Source organism: Rhopalosiphum padi, chromosome 2 (assembly GCF_020882245.1).
Source record: "Rhopalosiphum padi isolate XX-2018 chromosome 2, ASM2088224v1, whole genome shotgun sequence".
Taxonomy (NCBI): Eukaryota; Metazoa; Arthropoda; class Insecta; order Hemiptera; family Aphididae; genus Rhopalosiphum; species Rhopalosiphum padi.
Genome location: NC_083598.1, coordinates 65,109,343 through 65,127,049, shown reverse-complemented (window position 1 = coordinate 65,127,049; position 17,707 = coordinate 65,109,343). Strand labels below are relative to the sequence as shown.

At 25.8% G+C, this 17,707-nt stretch overlaps 2 non-coding genes across 2 annotated transcripts; both read right to left on the bottom strand.

Moving 5' to 3' along the window:
- Nucleotides 1-730: 730 nt before the first annotated feature.
- On the bottom strand, nt 731-802 carry Trnam-cau (transfer RNA methionine (anticodon CAU)). Its single transcript has one exon. It is a non-coding gene; the product is annotated as a tRNA-Met (tRNA).
- A 1,868-nt stretch (nt 803-2,670) lies between these two features.
- On the bottom strand, nt 2,671-2,791 carry Trnal-caa (transfer RNA leucine (anticodon CAA)). The gene is made up of 2 exons: nt 2,754-2,791; nt 2,671-2,716 (listed from the first exon to the last, which is right to left on the bottom strand). It is a non-coding gene; the product is annotated as a tRNA-Leu (tRNA).
- Between the last annotated feature and the right edge of the window lie 14,916 nt (nt 2,792-17,707).

Sequence of the window (17,707 nt, the reverse complement as noted above, 5' to 3'; positions counted from 1 at the left end):
GTTAGTACATGATACAATAATATCTATTAACAATTATACAAAATAGGGACGCCATAGCCGCTTATAAGCAATGGTTTCAAATTATTATCCATTTAGTAACATCTTATATAAACATTTAATTTATAATTTTAATAATGATTTTTTAATAACTCTGTTGTGCTTTAAAAGTTCTAATTTCTAGTTAATATTACTTACATAATTATTTAATTTTACTTATGCCAGATTAAGCCAGAACTATTTACAAATTATAATAATTTAATATAATATAATATAATATAATACCTACTTGGCTACTTACATATTTTTATAATATTTTATGAAAATATACTGATTGTCAATTTATAGTAAAAAAATATATATTATTTAATAAAATAGATCTACTACCTATGATATCAAATTTTAATAGTTTGAGAAATTAATAACATCTTACAATATCTTTACATTACCGGTACTTATAAATAAAATATAATATATCTACTATAACTATGTGTATATTGTATATACATAACTAGGTAAAAAATTTAATTTTAATTTTTAACAGATGGTTCTATAATCTATATTATAACATGGGCATGGCTAATGTTATTTACGCATCCATTGTCCAGTATTAAAATATTAAATACGTGTAATCATTGAATATTGTTATCGTTGATAATTTAATAATATTATCTAATATAAAATAAAATAAAAATATACAATTTAAGAATGAAAAAAATTGCATAAATGTATTTAGCAGAGCGTGGTTTCGATCCACGGACCTCTGGGTTATGGGCCCAGCACGCTTCCACTGCGCCACTCTGCTAGATGTTGTAAAAGGGTAGAAAATTATTGTATTTAGGCATATATTTTACGAGCTATCAGTTTTTTTTAACGAAAATGTCATACAATTAAATTGTATGAGTATAATATACCATAGAGTTTTAATAAAATTATTAAATATTGTCTAATACATTTTAACTTATAAAGACAAAAATACTGATAGTATTATACATAATATAAACAATGGAATCATAGATTCATAGGATATTATAAGTATTTATTAATAATTAGATACAAAATTAATAAAATTGTTGTTTAATTTATCAAACATAATATGTCATAACTAAAATTTTTGTATAGTTGGATACACTAAATAAATATGTATATAATATCATTGATTATATTTATAAATACTATTTATAATCAATGATGATATTTTAGGTCGTATAGTGGCGTTGTTTTTATATTTTTTAATACGCATATTTTTATGCCGGTCACAAACATTGGGTGGAAAAAATATATTTATTGACAATTAATTTAAAAAGTATGTCAAATCACAATAACATTGAATTTTAATTTTTAAATATGTAAATGTACCTATACCTTGTAAGATCCACATAACGTAACTGTTTAAACCTTTTAGGTAGGTACTAGGTAATTCTAAGTTTATATATGTGTTTAGTAGTGTGTAGAAGGTTTTTTTTGGTTGAGAGTATTGAGACCCAAAATTACTATGTACCCAGTGCTGTAGTCCTAAAAAAAACAGAGGGTTTACTATAAGTTATAATATTAAACATTTATACTATTATTAGGTAGTATCGTGTCTTAAACTCTTAAAGTAGGTAGCAAAAACACATAATCGTCTAACCGAATACTTTGGTGCAGGGTAAATATAACACAACACACATACATTTGTACAAATTAAAATTAAAACTAAACAATTTTTTTATTAAAGTATTTTACTATAATATTTTATTGAAAAATATTCCATAAATGTTGTCAGGATCCTGATTTTGTTAAATCATTTCTTCTCAATCTTGATTGGTTGTCATCAGCTGATCCATGGTCTTCTAGTCACGACCTCACGTACATTTCTGGGTTGAACACTTCAATAGGTGGTCCGTTAATTTTAATAAACATTAAACTTGATGCGTTTGAAATTAAAAGTGATGCCCTCAAATGTGTAATAATATTATTCATAAGGCTGAAACCAGTGAAACTTCTTTCGCACTCAGCTGTCGAACATGGTAATGATGCGATTGTATATTTAAAATGGGTTTAAAATTATCTGGTATAGTGGTATAATAATAATAATCTAATGGTTTCATTCTTTATACTATTTGGTGATTTCACTACAACAGCTAGAGTATATGACCTCAATCAGAAGGTATACGGAGTTCATTAGAAATAACCAGAAGGTATACTGCGTATATCGCCGTATACCCTCCACTACAGCACTGTCTGTACCAACCACCATTTATGATTAAATCAGTACCTAGTTATTGTAATTTATTTTTCTAAAAATTAGATACCTATACTTAATTACAATTTTTATACTTATTTGTAAATATAATTTTAAATTTACGATTATTATATAAAACAATTATAAATAAACGATAAATTATATGGTAAATATATGTATAGTATACGCCGTATACTATACGGTATACCTTATACGTAAATATTATTTTTAAAGTTGTACTTATTGCCTATTGAAATACAATTTTATTATGTTAACGTAATTATAAATTATACCAATTATTCAAGATGTGTGTCATTAGATAAAAGTAATTAAATAATCTTGTTACAATTTCATCATATTGTTTTAAAAAATAAATTAAGTAATTTAAATTATTAATTAAGTTTTAAGTTTGTGTTAATAAATAATTATATAAAAAAATACAAAAAGTTTGTCAGAAGTGGGATTCGAACCCACGCCCTCAGATGAGGACCAGAACGCTCAACTATCCATCGCTTTGACAGACAAGGGTAACCTTGAGTCTGGCGCCTTAGACCGCTCGGCCATCCTGACTTGATACAAATGTGAGTTTTTGATGTTTATTTAAGCAAAATATATATTTTTTATTTTCATGACTTATATAATATTATTAAATTTTAATTATGAATAATGATTTTATAATTAATAACTAACATTTTATATTATCATATATTTATATAATATTTTGATTGACATTATAAACCTTCCATCTAGAGAAAAAATATATTTTACAATTTTTGGAACTTATCTAATATAGTAATATGTACCTATTATAGCTTAATAGCTAATTTAATAATAATTAAAAATTTGACAGGTATTTATTTTAGTATATTTGTTGTAATTTTATTACTTAAAAGTATATGACTTAAATTGATCTCAAGATTAATATACCATTTACTCACAAAGTAACATAGTTATTATTCTTAGATTCTTTAGTTTCTTACTATTGAATATTAATTATTAACCTAAATTAATTAATGTTAAATAAGAACCTACCTATCTAATATCCAGATACTGAGATACCTAAGTAGTAATTTGGGGATACGTAAACTGCGACCAAAATTTTATCTATATGTTAAAAAGGTGTAATGTATAAATTGCGCTCGACAACTTAAGTTGTGCACCGTTTGTAAATTATACAACACTTTTGACGTATTAAAGTCTCTATGATTGTGTACTTTTTCAATTATATCACAGCAATTTTATTTTCGGCTAGAAATACCAACACGTTATTTTCACTTGATTAAAACTCGCCACAGTTTACTTGTGTGATATTGTGTTTACCTGTATTTTGTGCGAAGTTTACGATCACCGAGTAATTTAAGTAATTTAATACCCTTATAATAATAATAATAATGGAATATAAAATCAATGATGTACCTAGAAACTTGTTATAGGTAGAATCATTTAAATAATTTTTGAAACATGTGTACCACTATTGAATTAGAAAATATTAGACAAATAATCGATAAATAATTCTTTTTAAACCTTGGTGGCTAATTGTAAAAATAAAATAAACTTATACTAGTGTTAAACTTATTAAACTTGTATTCATAATATGTAGACGACATTATATTAACATTATATTTTGATAAAAAAAAAACTGAAAATAGAAGTATAATAATGTAGCTATGTATTAGTGAATTACATATTTTTAACTTCAATTGAAAGTTGAAACATTGAAATATTGTCATTTTTTAATAATATTACGATGTACGTTATCATACAAATATGTCCATCTATTTACCAACGTTTATATTTAATAGGTACAAAATAATACATATGTGTCCATTGGCGTATATAGGGGGGTTTAGGGGTTCAAACCTCCTGAAATTGATTTTTATATACGCCACTGTATGTATCTATATTTATATATTATCCGAATAATGTCAATAGTAATTCTTGATCAATAAAAAAATAATTAGTTTAATACGATATACCTCTAAAAACGCTGTAGCGTGATGCACAAGGGACTGATTTTACGTATTTTTAAGTGTTTTTAGATCGTACGGAAATGTTCAGAAAACGTTGTAGCATACACAAGGTATCGTTGGCCTATCTATTTATATCATAAAAATTGCAAAAATCCAAGTATTTAATACCTAAGGTCGCTAAAAACTACATTTTTGAAAAAAAATCGTATGCACGTTTTTGGAGTAAAGGATTTATTTTTCAACTCCAAAACTTAACACGCGTTGTTAGATATCTAGCCGAAATATTTTACGTGCGAAAAACACTATATTTTCGATTTTTTTTTATTATTACAGCTCTAGTCATTTTTTGCCATTTTTCACCTAAAAAACTAAATATATGTAGTTTTAAGAGGGAAGTGTACTCGTGGTGCATCTATAATAATGTTGTAGCGTGCAAAAGGGACCGTGTAGGACCCTTGTTTTTATATCAATAAATTCACAAAAATTCAAATGTTTAATACCTATAACGACACTTAAATCCACTTTTTTAAAGAAAAAAAAGTAGTATGCAAGTTTTCAAGGTGAAGGATTTATTTTTCAACTCTGAAACTTTACACGTGTTATTAGATATGTAGCTGAAGCAATTTACGCTCGAAAAAACTAAATTTCCGATATTTATTTTATATTTTATCGGCCTTCGTCACTTTTAGACGATTTCGTCGTAAAAAACTTATTTAACGTCTTTTTAAGTGAGTGTTAAGATTGTATGGGAAGTTTCCGCAAACGTTTTAGCGAGCACAAGGGACCGTTGGCTTATCGCTTGAACCTAAAAACTAATAAAATTGTGTATACTATAGGTTAGGTTAGGTACCTATATAATACGAAAAAGGAAAAAGTTGGTATTAAATAAAGAAAATTAGTTCCTATATATTTATATACAAATTTAGTTAAAAACAGACAATAAAAAATAAAGAAATTGAATTGTGTCATTTGTTTATCTTTTTTTTAAAAAAAAACACTCATTTGGCGAATATTCACACTAATCGACGATTTGAATGCGGAAGACAAAACTAAAATCAAATTGCCCATGCTTATTGCTTTCAAAATTATTTCAAAAATGTCCTTTCTACCCACAAAATATTAATTATTTTTATTTATTATTGGGGTATTGATTTATTACAATATATTAAATATTTTTGATAGTTTTTAGGGCATTTAATTCATTATACATAAGTATATAAATTGATTTAATTTAATACTAGATATTTGATTTTCTATTAAAGGTATTTTTTATGGCGATTTTTTTCCACAATTCTTAATTAATATACTTATAGTATTTTGTTAATTTGTTTTATAATTTTCAAATGATAAGATACTATTATCTACTGTTGTCAAAGAGTAAAATAATCATCATCGACGTTAAGCAACAAAAACAAGAACACATAATATTTTATAAGTAAATCGTAAATGATAATACGATTAATAAACACAGACAATTTAATGTAATCTGTTAAACTTAGAAATAATCAGTAAGAATTGCATATAATTATAATATCGTACCTATCGCGAACAGTAATAGGTGTATGGACATCGAATGTCATCTGCAAGACAAAATCGAAAAAAAATAAACAAAAACAGAATGCCATTGGCAAAGTGCCATTCTGAATTCTTTGTGTAGCTAAACTGTCAAGATGTCAAATAATAAATTAATCGGAGAACATTTTATTTGTATGCCAACTACTACAGTGACAACAAATTGTATTAGTTGCATGTGTGAGTAATTCAGTTCAATCCATATAAGGACCTTATTCTATTTGCAGCACATAGTTTTTAACAATTCCATTACTATTTACTAACAACGATTTGTTAGTACTTTCAAATAATATTAATAAATATACATTATAAACATTTGTATAGTTAACATTTTTTACTTTTTTTGAAAGTTTCGTATTTTAATGTTCTACTACGGTCTTATTATTAACTTTGAAAAATAAATAAATATATATTATATACATGCATCAATAACTAGCACTAACAAATAATAATCAAAAAAGATATATTCACAATGATTAAATTTAAATAGGTATAATGTAATGATTTATTATCAACACTGCGTGTATTATTAAATAATTATTGTATATTTAATCAATATACAATATACTATGAGGTTTATGTCGTTGATGATATTATAATTATTGTTGTATGGTATATACTGGCGATAAGTATATACCTACGTCTTTTTTAAATTATAATAAATTGATAACTAATATATTCTCATAGAGTCATAGTAGATTGTGCTATTCTCATAACAGCTATCTTTAAATGGTTGAACAAAATAAAAGAAATAAAAGCATTAAATTAAAATGCATATACATAGAAAAAAACAAGTGGTAACGATGAATTTTTGATGAATGCCAAGATAAATATTATATAACTATTAGAAAAATACATTTTCGAATATTATTTTCTATTACAATTTTAATTATTTTATCCAGGTGAGATATGTTAAATTTAACAAAAAAGGTTTTTTTTAATTTATATTTTTATTCTTAAGGAGGTAGTACTCATAATATGAAATTATAAAATAGTATAATACGAAGTTTAATTTATTTTAGAATCACAATACGACGATCTAGTTGCAAAATATATAATTGTTCTAAAGATATTACTTTGATTACACACTTTACTAAACGATTTTAACCAAAAATCTATGTACTATAGTCTGTAATCTATATTTATAGAATGTTTTAAAAAATGTAAGTCCTCTCTTAAAAATGTATGAGTGATACTTTTGAATATTTTATATTTCACAGTTTTACACATAAAATAACGATTTATTAGGTATTTATTTTTAGGCATTGAGGACAGTTTATAATATAATATAAATTATGGTTTATTAATTTATGAATAACAATAAGTTACAATACAATATACATTTAGACAGGTCACAGGTGCATAAACAATAATAGTTATTATACCTATAAAGTTTCTACACAACAGTCAACAAGTAAATTTAGATTGATGAATGACTTCATAACAATTATTATTTGATAGGATTATTGTAAAATTATGAATAAACTTACCTAATATTTTCTAATGTTATTTCTTTAGGATTTGGCATAACAACAATTAATAAGAACCAACTACCAAGTGAATAGTGATCGAATTAGAACATATTGTCAACAATATAGAAAACAGATCCAAGTTTTTATAATTTTAACGAATTTGTATTTAACATATTTATAAAAATTGAATTCTTATGCCAATTCAATAATATATTTTAACAGTAAAATCGAGTCAAAAGGACGAATAAAAATAGTCTTATTATTTAACGGACAAAAGACATTTTTTACAAAACAAACCTTGACCAGAGTATGTGAAGATATTTATGAAATAAATAAGTTTTCATCAGCCCACAAGTTTTTTGACAACTTTTTAGTAATAAGCAAATGAAACAATATAAAACATTAGTTATTATATACTATAACATGTGTAAACAAGACCTTCATGGCTTCATAATGGATTATTCATTAATAAATTAAAAAATAAAAACCGGCTAACAAATCAGGGACACAATTCCAAGTGGTCTAATAGAGGCACCAGACAAGTGACCATACATACATCAAAACACATTATGGTGTATATTATTTCTAATTTTGTTTATTTAAATTAATAATAATTTATGTTCAAATAGAATGTTTGCCAAAATGTGTAAAAATTATTTTAGATTATCTTTGACTACTAACAGCAGCCAGTAATACTATTTACTAAGTATTATTATTTATTGGTGCACATTGCATTTACCTAAACAAAACCAACCAAATTTAGATTTAATTGTTGCAATTATTATAGAAGACAATAACTTACAATGTTTTAGATTTAAAGCGTAAAGAAGACTGAACGGTTGAAAAATACGACTTTTTTTGTCTGAAAACATACATAACTAGTTACACATCTGATGTAGTAAATCGCCTTTAATACATTTGAATAGAATTGAAAATGCTTATATATTTTTATGGTGCTATATTGTACAGTATAAAACTAAGATGACGATAAACATTTTATACTATACTCTTTTTTGTTTTTAAACGTCTTTGTTAAATTATTTGAATAAATAATTGTTGATTCAATTTTTATTTCATATAAAGGAAAACTTTTAAAACTTACTATTCGATTACGAGTAAGTGAAATGTCAAAATAGATATTATCACATATTGTGATCTTAAAATTCTTCACAGATTCAAAACGATCTCTTCCACATGCGGCCTATGTCGAGATTCTCCACTTTTTCCGTTTGAGTTTTCTTTTGAAATTAACCAATTATAGAGGATAGTTGGTTATTGGTTTTGATTGTATTTAATTTAGTAAAATTTTTAATATGCGAGAATTTAAATTGATTATACAAATTAAAAACAAGTCTATCCATAATATAATATATTCCATTGGTCTAAATTCCAACAATTTTAACTTACGAACTTGTATAGAATTACTATAGATATACAAAAATATATTACTAAAAGATTATTCAATTGTTTTGAAGTATATAGATACAGTTAATAATAACTCCAAAACAATAAAATAATGTAAATATTTCAAAATAGTCAAACATTCTAGGGTGGCTTATATATATGTGCTTATAACAGCATATCAATATATACCTATATGATATGTGTATGTTATTAATACACATTTGTTTTAATAATTATATTATTTTCTTACGAGTTATACGACATAAATTATTATTCATAAACAATATTTATCGTTGTAATATTGCACATTTGCACATATAATTGCGTATTTTAATATACTATGCGATTTATGGCTTAAACTTGTAAGTAACAAACTCAGTTCAGGATTATTAATGTATGCTGAAAGAGACTGAAATAAATAGAACCAAAACCATATTGACTGAGCGACTAAAATAAAATCATTAATGTAAAATACAATATAGGCATAGTGAAACAATAAAGGTAAGACTGCTAAAAAATATTATTATTATGAAATGAGAGAACATCGCACAAATAATATAAATATAATATATATTATACATACTTATTTATCTACATTATATTATTATGTACCGGCTTACATACAATTATATATACAAAAACTGCACTGCACCTGTAGTACTGTAGTAGTGTAGTGTATAATTACCGTCACGGTTGACTAGAGCCAAATAAACCATCCCCTTGTTGGCCACCAATTGATGTCGATTTATTATTTCTCAGGAATACATTTCTGTCTGCATGTATGCTGCTACCAGCCGTCGCCACCGACACGTCACATCGCTTTGGATATAGTCCAAAAACATGATACAATTTTATACCTTTTTCTAGTTTTTTTAGTCGGTAGTGTCGGCACGTGCTTACACCAACGCTAACGGTAGCATCACATTCCAATGCAATGTCCGGAAACGCTCTTACATCGTTCAAAGAAAATTAATATGTCCAACAATTTTCAATTTTCAAGGCCGGAGTCGTTGATAAGTGAATTAAAAGTTGACTTGATTTGAAAGATATTTATTTCCGTAGTACTTATATAGCTGCTTAACTTAACTATTGCTATCAATTTTGATGCAACGAGTTACTTATCACTAGTGATGGGTCGAACTGTTCGAATCTCGAACCGAACCGAACCGAACCCTTGATGTTCGGTTCGGTTCGAAATTCGAACTCGGCACGAAAAAAATTCGAACCGAACTATCAAACATCTTTTACTGTTCGAAAATCGAACTTGAAAATATTTGTCGAACCTGACTTACTGACCACGATAGTTCAGAGACCAAATATTTGTACAATTCTTCAAAATTTATTTAAAAAAAATAAAAATTGATAATCATTTTTTAGAAATAATTAGACTATTGGCGATAGAAAGTTATAAACTGTAACAGGCACCTTATGTATCATTTATAATAATAATGATAAAAAATATTGAGTTCGAGTTCGAGTTCGACTTAAAATGATTCTAGGTTCGTTTCGGTTCGGTTCGGTAGAAAATATGAAGGTTCGGTTCGGTTCGAGTTCGAAAAAATAATTTAAAGTTCGGTTCAAGTTCGGTTCGATTTAAAAAATCAGAGTTCGACCCATCACTACTTATCACTATAAACGATAAGTACTATAATAACATTATAGTATTGATAATATTATGTAGAAACATATGTTTTATTTTAATATAGGTAATACAATTTTTAAATTAATGACATAACAAAAAAATAGACTTTGTAATCCGTGAAAATGTCATTATCATAATATATTAAAAATTTATTTTCAGGGATAATTTTATGATAATGAAGAATAAATAAAACATTTTGTTTTTCATAAAAAGTAAAACGTTTGACACTCTTTTTATGACTTCTTATGAGTTTATATGCGTGATTAAGGAGTACATATTCATAGTGTTATTTTATAATGACCTACTCTTAGTCTTTTTGGTTACTTTACAAAAATAAATGTAGTGAAATGTAAGTGTACAATGAAATAAAGCGTAATGCACTTTTATCATTGCTGAAGTACTTCAGATGCGCATTAAAACACCTACACATTATAAATTATTTTTAAACATCTAGTAGGTGACACTAAAATTGTACTGTTTTAAGATTTTACGTTTATTTAAGATAAAATCTAAAAAATAAATTGTACTTAAATTTTGTCAATTTGTGAAAAGTACTCGGTATAGAAACGCAGTTAAACGCAATTATTTACTAGTTCAAACGTTTATTAATACACACTTTATTATAATATTTTATTGCCTCACTCAAAAAACCATAAACCACTAAATAAAAGTAATTAATTCTGTCAGTTTTATGTAATTTATACTGATTTAAAAAACATTAAAAACGTTTAGTAATCTAATAAGTAATTATAATGTCAAAAACTGGAGCACTTAGTAATTCAGTATTTAAAATTCTGTGGTTAAAATATAAAATAATAATAGATTATTTTGTTAAATAGGTATATTTTTAATTTTAATACCCTATGCTTGAAAATCTAATACAAGATTCTTGGTAGGTTTTTCTTACTGTAGAATTTAAAAAAAAAAGGTTAGCGTAGGCATGCGACTAATTTTTGATAAGCGAATATTCTCAAAATTTTTTTGTTATTACTTATTTTACTGTAAGCACCTAGATATTATGAAACTTTCCACGAGTGTGATGAACTCTATCAACTAAACCATATTTGGATGCATGTTTAAATAAACGTACAATTGGTATGCATTGTAACATAGAAAAATAAAAACAAACATACACATGTGCCATGAAGTAAGAATTTACATAGGTAATTATTTAGTTTCTTAATTTATAAATTACTACTAAGAATATTATAGAAACTATTCTATAAGGAGTTTTAATTGTTTAGATCACAAACTGTGTGTTTGACACTGAAAAATGTATGAAGATAATCTTAGTTTTTAGTTCTTATATTCAATTAATATTCTGTTTCTAATTCTTTCTTTTTTTTTCAACAATTCTATATTTATAAATTATAATGATTCTCGAAAATATAATAAGTAATTAATAATTATAATATGAAACTTCTAAATTGATATAACATTTTTAATCTATATTGAAATTATATAAAAATATTGTAGCATTTTTGTTAAGATGTATGACAGATCCTAGCAGTAGATATAGTATTACCAGTTTAGTTAAGCAAAATTAATTTTGTACAATATTATTATACTACTATTATACAATACTATATACAAAACTGTTTAAAATCTAAAGTTGTATATTATGTTTGCACACTACCTACCTTTATTTTATTCAATTATTATTAGAATAAAAGTTTAAATTATGAGTACAACAAATTTTGAAGTATATGTAATATATAAGTTGTTACTGAGTGATTAATTTGTAATACTGCCCATTTTTTTTTTTTTTTTTTTTGAAAACTTGAATCACATTAATAAAATTGTTGGCAAGAATATCGCAGAATAAAGGCGCCACATGAGTAGTGGATATCCTAGTCTCATATAATCAGCGTTGACTATGATGAATAAACAGAAACGTGAAAATGTATAAAAGAGTTAAATTTTAAATTTAAGAAATTCAAAATTAAAATAACATTACAGATGCATTGCCGGAAGATGTAATTACTAATAAAAATATACAATAATATAGCTATATAAAGTTATAATATTGTCATATAATATTTTAGATTATGAGTGGGATAAGAATGTAATGGTTTTACAAAGTACCTATGTGTTTTTGTGGTGTGTGTTTCGCCATTATGTTATACATAATATTGTTTATTTAAAAAATTTAGAATAATTGTAAGCTCTCTATACCACAAACCTAATCACATTATTGTTCTACGGTATGTCGGTGTTGACTTACAAATTAATAACATTAATACATTTTTTAGTATTATAATTACTTTTATTTTTGAATTGATAAAATAATAAAATAAAAAATTGGTAGTGCATCGAAAACTCTGGAGCACGTGTGATAATCTCAGATTTATCCATAGTTTATTCCAATATGTATTGTCATTAATCATCATACAATAATATACCTACCTCCGACCTCGTCTAGTAAATTGAAATAAAATGTGCTAGAGCTAAAATTCATATTTATAATGTATGATTTATATTTTATATAATATATATTATATACTTTATATTTATATAACATTTAAAAATAAAATGTTTTTTAAAATTCCAATATTACATACTCGTTAAAATTTCGAAAAATAAATGATTTTTTAATAAACCAAATTGTCAATGAATAATGTGTTATTTTTTATATAAAGTAAAGCTAAATAAATAAAATAAAAAATAGACGGTAATAGTTACAAAAATACAATTAAATAACAGTGTATTATTTTAACAAGTTAATTCAAAGATCTTGTGTTTGTTTAAGGAACTAAATAACTGTAGAATATTATTTGTTTTAACTAAATTTAAATATGTACCATCTGTGTAATTTATAAGTGTTCAGTTTCTGATTTTGTTAGTTACCTATGTATAATGTATATCCAAGATGAACTATATACTTTTTTTTACTAATTTTAGATTCTGAGCGGAAAGATAAATCTCATATATATTATTGGTTTTAAGTGTTGTAAAATTATGAATATTTTTTTTGTATCTGAAAACACTTTTTATAGGTATGAAATGCATTGATTTTCGATTTTTAAAGTGTCTTCTAATAGTAAATTGGATTTACTTTGTAGTTTAGTGGTTTAAAAGAAAACATTTTCTAATACTTTTCAAAACATTCAGGAAAAAGGACACGCAAAATTATTTTTTAACAAAATTAATTTTATTTTTATTAATAATTCAAAAACGAATTATCTTGAAAATTTGAAAATTAATAAAAATGTCAACAAATATTCATTTATATGAATTTTTAAGACATGATATAATTTTAGGAGTAAGAGCTATAAAGCTCGATTTTTGATTTTTTTTTAGTTAACTTATTCATAATAATATGTTTGTTTGTAAGTAAATAAACTTGACCATTAAATACAATGGTTTTCATAAGTTTTTCTTATAACAATAATAAATATCAAAAATACATGACAGTAATTTTTTTATACCTAAGCATGTGAATTTTAAATTTTAACAAATATAATCATTGCAAACATTTTTCAACTATTTTGTAATAAAAATTCAATATAATACATTTATTACAGGATTTCTCATAAACGTTCCTTATAAGAATTTAAAATTAATGTTTTGTGTACCCGAACACATATTTATTTTCATAAAGATTTAAATTTCCAGTTTTAACAAAATTCATCAAAATTGTGAATTTTACTGTTGACTGCAGGCTAACAGGATATAGGCTAACAAATTTTCTGCGCTTAGAATTGATTTTAATCGTGAATTCACATTTAACATTTAACATAACCGCTACAGTGAGCTACTCAATAGTTAAGAGAAAATAGATATTTCGATTAAAGTGATAATATTTTTTTCTGACTTTTATTGTAAAGATTTTACCTACGCAAAAAACGTGTATAGCTACAAAGTTTTTTAGAATTACATAAATATCTAAAATTGTCCCATAAATTGTCATTAAAAATTTGTATAAACTATGTATATACAAGGTTAACAAAAATAAACATTTGAATATTATGTTGTAATCAGTGGGAAAAATAAAGTGACTTTACAATAACAATTTACAAGCCTTCCAAAAATTTTAACAAGCCTTCTCAAATAATACACAAGAGATATACCATATATTTATTATTTATATTTATATAATATCAATACATTTCTTCTGACTTACACCGACAAAATTAAACCAAATTTATGAAAATTGATTGAACCCTCTGGACATTATACCTATTTTAAAAATAGTATTTTTATCACTTATTCTACCAATTTTTTGCTTTTGATCTCATATCTATGAACGATTCTAAGATAAGCTGTATATATACCCGCAAGGTTATTTGCTCTTGCATCCCCAATAATAAATATATGTATATTTTATATAACAGGGATGGGAAACTAAAAGTTATTAGAGGCCCAATTTTTAGAAAATTAAAATTTAGCAAGCCAGAGTATAGAGAGCAACAAAAAAAAAGGTCATTCAAAATATGCATTTTAATTTAGCATAGACGTAGCATAGAGTATAGACGATTGACTTTGAAATTGTATGATGTAATTCGAAAATGTAGTGCGGGCCAGAGAAAAAAGATTCGCGGGCCGTCAGTGGCCCACCCCTGTTATATAACATTAAAATAGTAAACTATAGTTCAGTGATATTACTAAATAAAGGGTACATTCATCTCTACATTCGAATTTAAACGTGTAATCATTATATAATATACCATAATAGAAGTTTAGGGAATTAAAAATTTAATATAAAATATGTATACAATGATAACATATTTAACTCATTTAGGTACTCTTAATATATAGATGCCCATTAATTTATTTACAAATATAGTATTAGATAAAGTTAACTATCTACAATAACTTCACTATTGTGGTTGTGGTTTTGTCAAAATTAAATTATTAAAGCAAGTATGGTGTAAATAAGGGATTATTGTTTAGAAAAATATCTACAGAAATGACGTATGTTGATAGCCAAAATCATAAAAATATATGGAACATGTAACAATAAAACAATAATTATTATAAAACAAAAACGAACTAAAAATCTTAACCTAAACAATAATTTCCTTATAAATAAATAATTAAAAAATATACCTATATTAGATTATTATCACATGACACAAATGTGTTACAGTAAAACTTCAAATTCTTTCCGTTTTCTTTTATTTGTATGTAACAACTAACAATACATAACTTTTTATGTTTTAATGTATGAGATTATTGAGATTTTAGAAAATGTGCAGTTATAGTATTAACTTTATTGAGTATTTTTTATTTCTAAATGTTCAAAAAAGCATATTTAATATGAATATAACAATCAAACTTAAAATAATATAAGTTAAGTCTAAAAACTCTTTAAATTAATTAATAATGATTTACAATTTCATTATATACTTACATGTTTTTAACATTAAATTATATGGGGGCAATGGAAGGAAAAAATAAAATTTGAGGGGAGCACTTTCCCACCCTTGCCCCGTGTAGCACCACCCCTGTCCTTAATTAAATATTTAACACTAATAATTAAAATAGATTATTATTAATCTAAACAAATACTCTGAATTTCTGATGGTTTCTATTCCAAATTTACAAGTTGAAAATTATTATCCCATATGTATATTACAACATAAATACAACTATAAGTACAAAAATACAGAACACTAAAAGGCTCAAAACCCATTAAAATTAATAATCTTCGATTTAATATTTAAAAAAAAATATTTTAGATAGTTTGTTATATTTTATTGGACCATTTTTACGTGGACCTACTGGACCTATATAGTCATAACTTAAAAAATATATTGTACATTATATATACAAATTTAAAATAAAATTTAAAATTAAGACAATATATTATTATATCACTATATCATTGTTATATTGTGATGCTACATCTTTATATTTTATAATTACGCGTTAATGTGTTATTCTTATTATATCATTTTCCATATTTGACTCGCTTTCAATATTGACAGTAACTGTCAGCTGGAAGGCTTGCAACTGCAACTGCAACTGTAATAGAAGCTGCAATTTTAAACAGCACCTATACTGATACATAATATATAAATAATAACGTATATAGATTTTGTCATTTATGTATATTGTATAGTGTATACGTATGAGTCATGACGTGCATATTATTTCTAAAGTCAAATTTTTGATTCATTAAAATGTATTATATTAATACAAATGCATTTAGATAATGGATTACTATTATTCTCGTAGCATTAAATACGAATTTTGAATCTACTAAATTCATCTATAGTCTAAACATACACATATACAGTATATCTATTATCTACCTACTTAATAACGCATAGGTATTATATAGGTACCAATATGCAGATCCATATTGTGTACGCTATGACACTTTAAGTCGCGATTTATCGATAGAGTTATGGATTCAAACGAAACGCATCACAGATAAACCTATACCCGTTTAAGCGTTACATAGGTAGGTATTTTATATAAATACAAAAACATAAGTCAGTAGGGTTGGACGATATAATTTTTAATTATTCGGAGGGAAAACGCCGAGTCCGCTCACATTCCGCTCGGCGAACGAGCATGCGAATACGAGTAACGGTCGGAATGGAGCTTACGGGGTCAACTTTGGTAAACAAGAACATGTCATGCGGAAAATATGCAAACAATTCGGGGTCGGACGAGGCCGCGCGGACAAGCGGGGGAGAACGCGGCGCTCTATTTTTGTCGACGCATTCTTTGCGGCCTCGCGGCGTCGGCGGCGATATAGAGGTGGCGGCCGTGTGAATTGCGCCAAAAATACGAAACACCTATTGCACCGCCGCCGTACCGTTGGTGGATTCCGCGTATATACATATATACTATACATATAGTATATACACGCATTGCGTATAATATTTTACAACGTCGAACGCCGCCGCGCAATATTAAAGCTCCCGAGACCTCATCTGCTCACGCCGCGGCTCTCCCCCGCGCGACGAATTCCATTCACGGCGATCGTCACGAAACATTCCTTTCCGAAATCCAGTAACCTAAATAGTTATACAATCTTTATATAAATATATTATACATGACATTATAACCGCGTTATGATTTTCGTGATGTTGAAACGTTTGGAATTCAACGCGACTCTACCACATATATATATGGGAAAAAAACTGCTATACAGTAAAAGTTAGAACTTATAGGGCTTATTCTGAGTACGTGATCCACTGAAATCACAATGATGATCATATTGATCTTGTTTAAACGCATTGTATTGTCTTAGCTAAAAATAGTTTTCGTTAACTTTGTAGGTAGATTTTAAAATGTATTTATCGGCACTACAAAACAGCTACCAAGAAAAACACAAAGAAACAATGATAAACAACCTGTAGAATGGCAAATGTGAAGTGTGAAAAAAATAAAATAAAAATAACAACTCAGGACGTAACGAATTTACATATTGTTGTATTATTATATAAACTATTTTGAAACAAAGGTATTC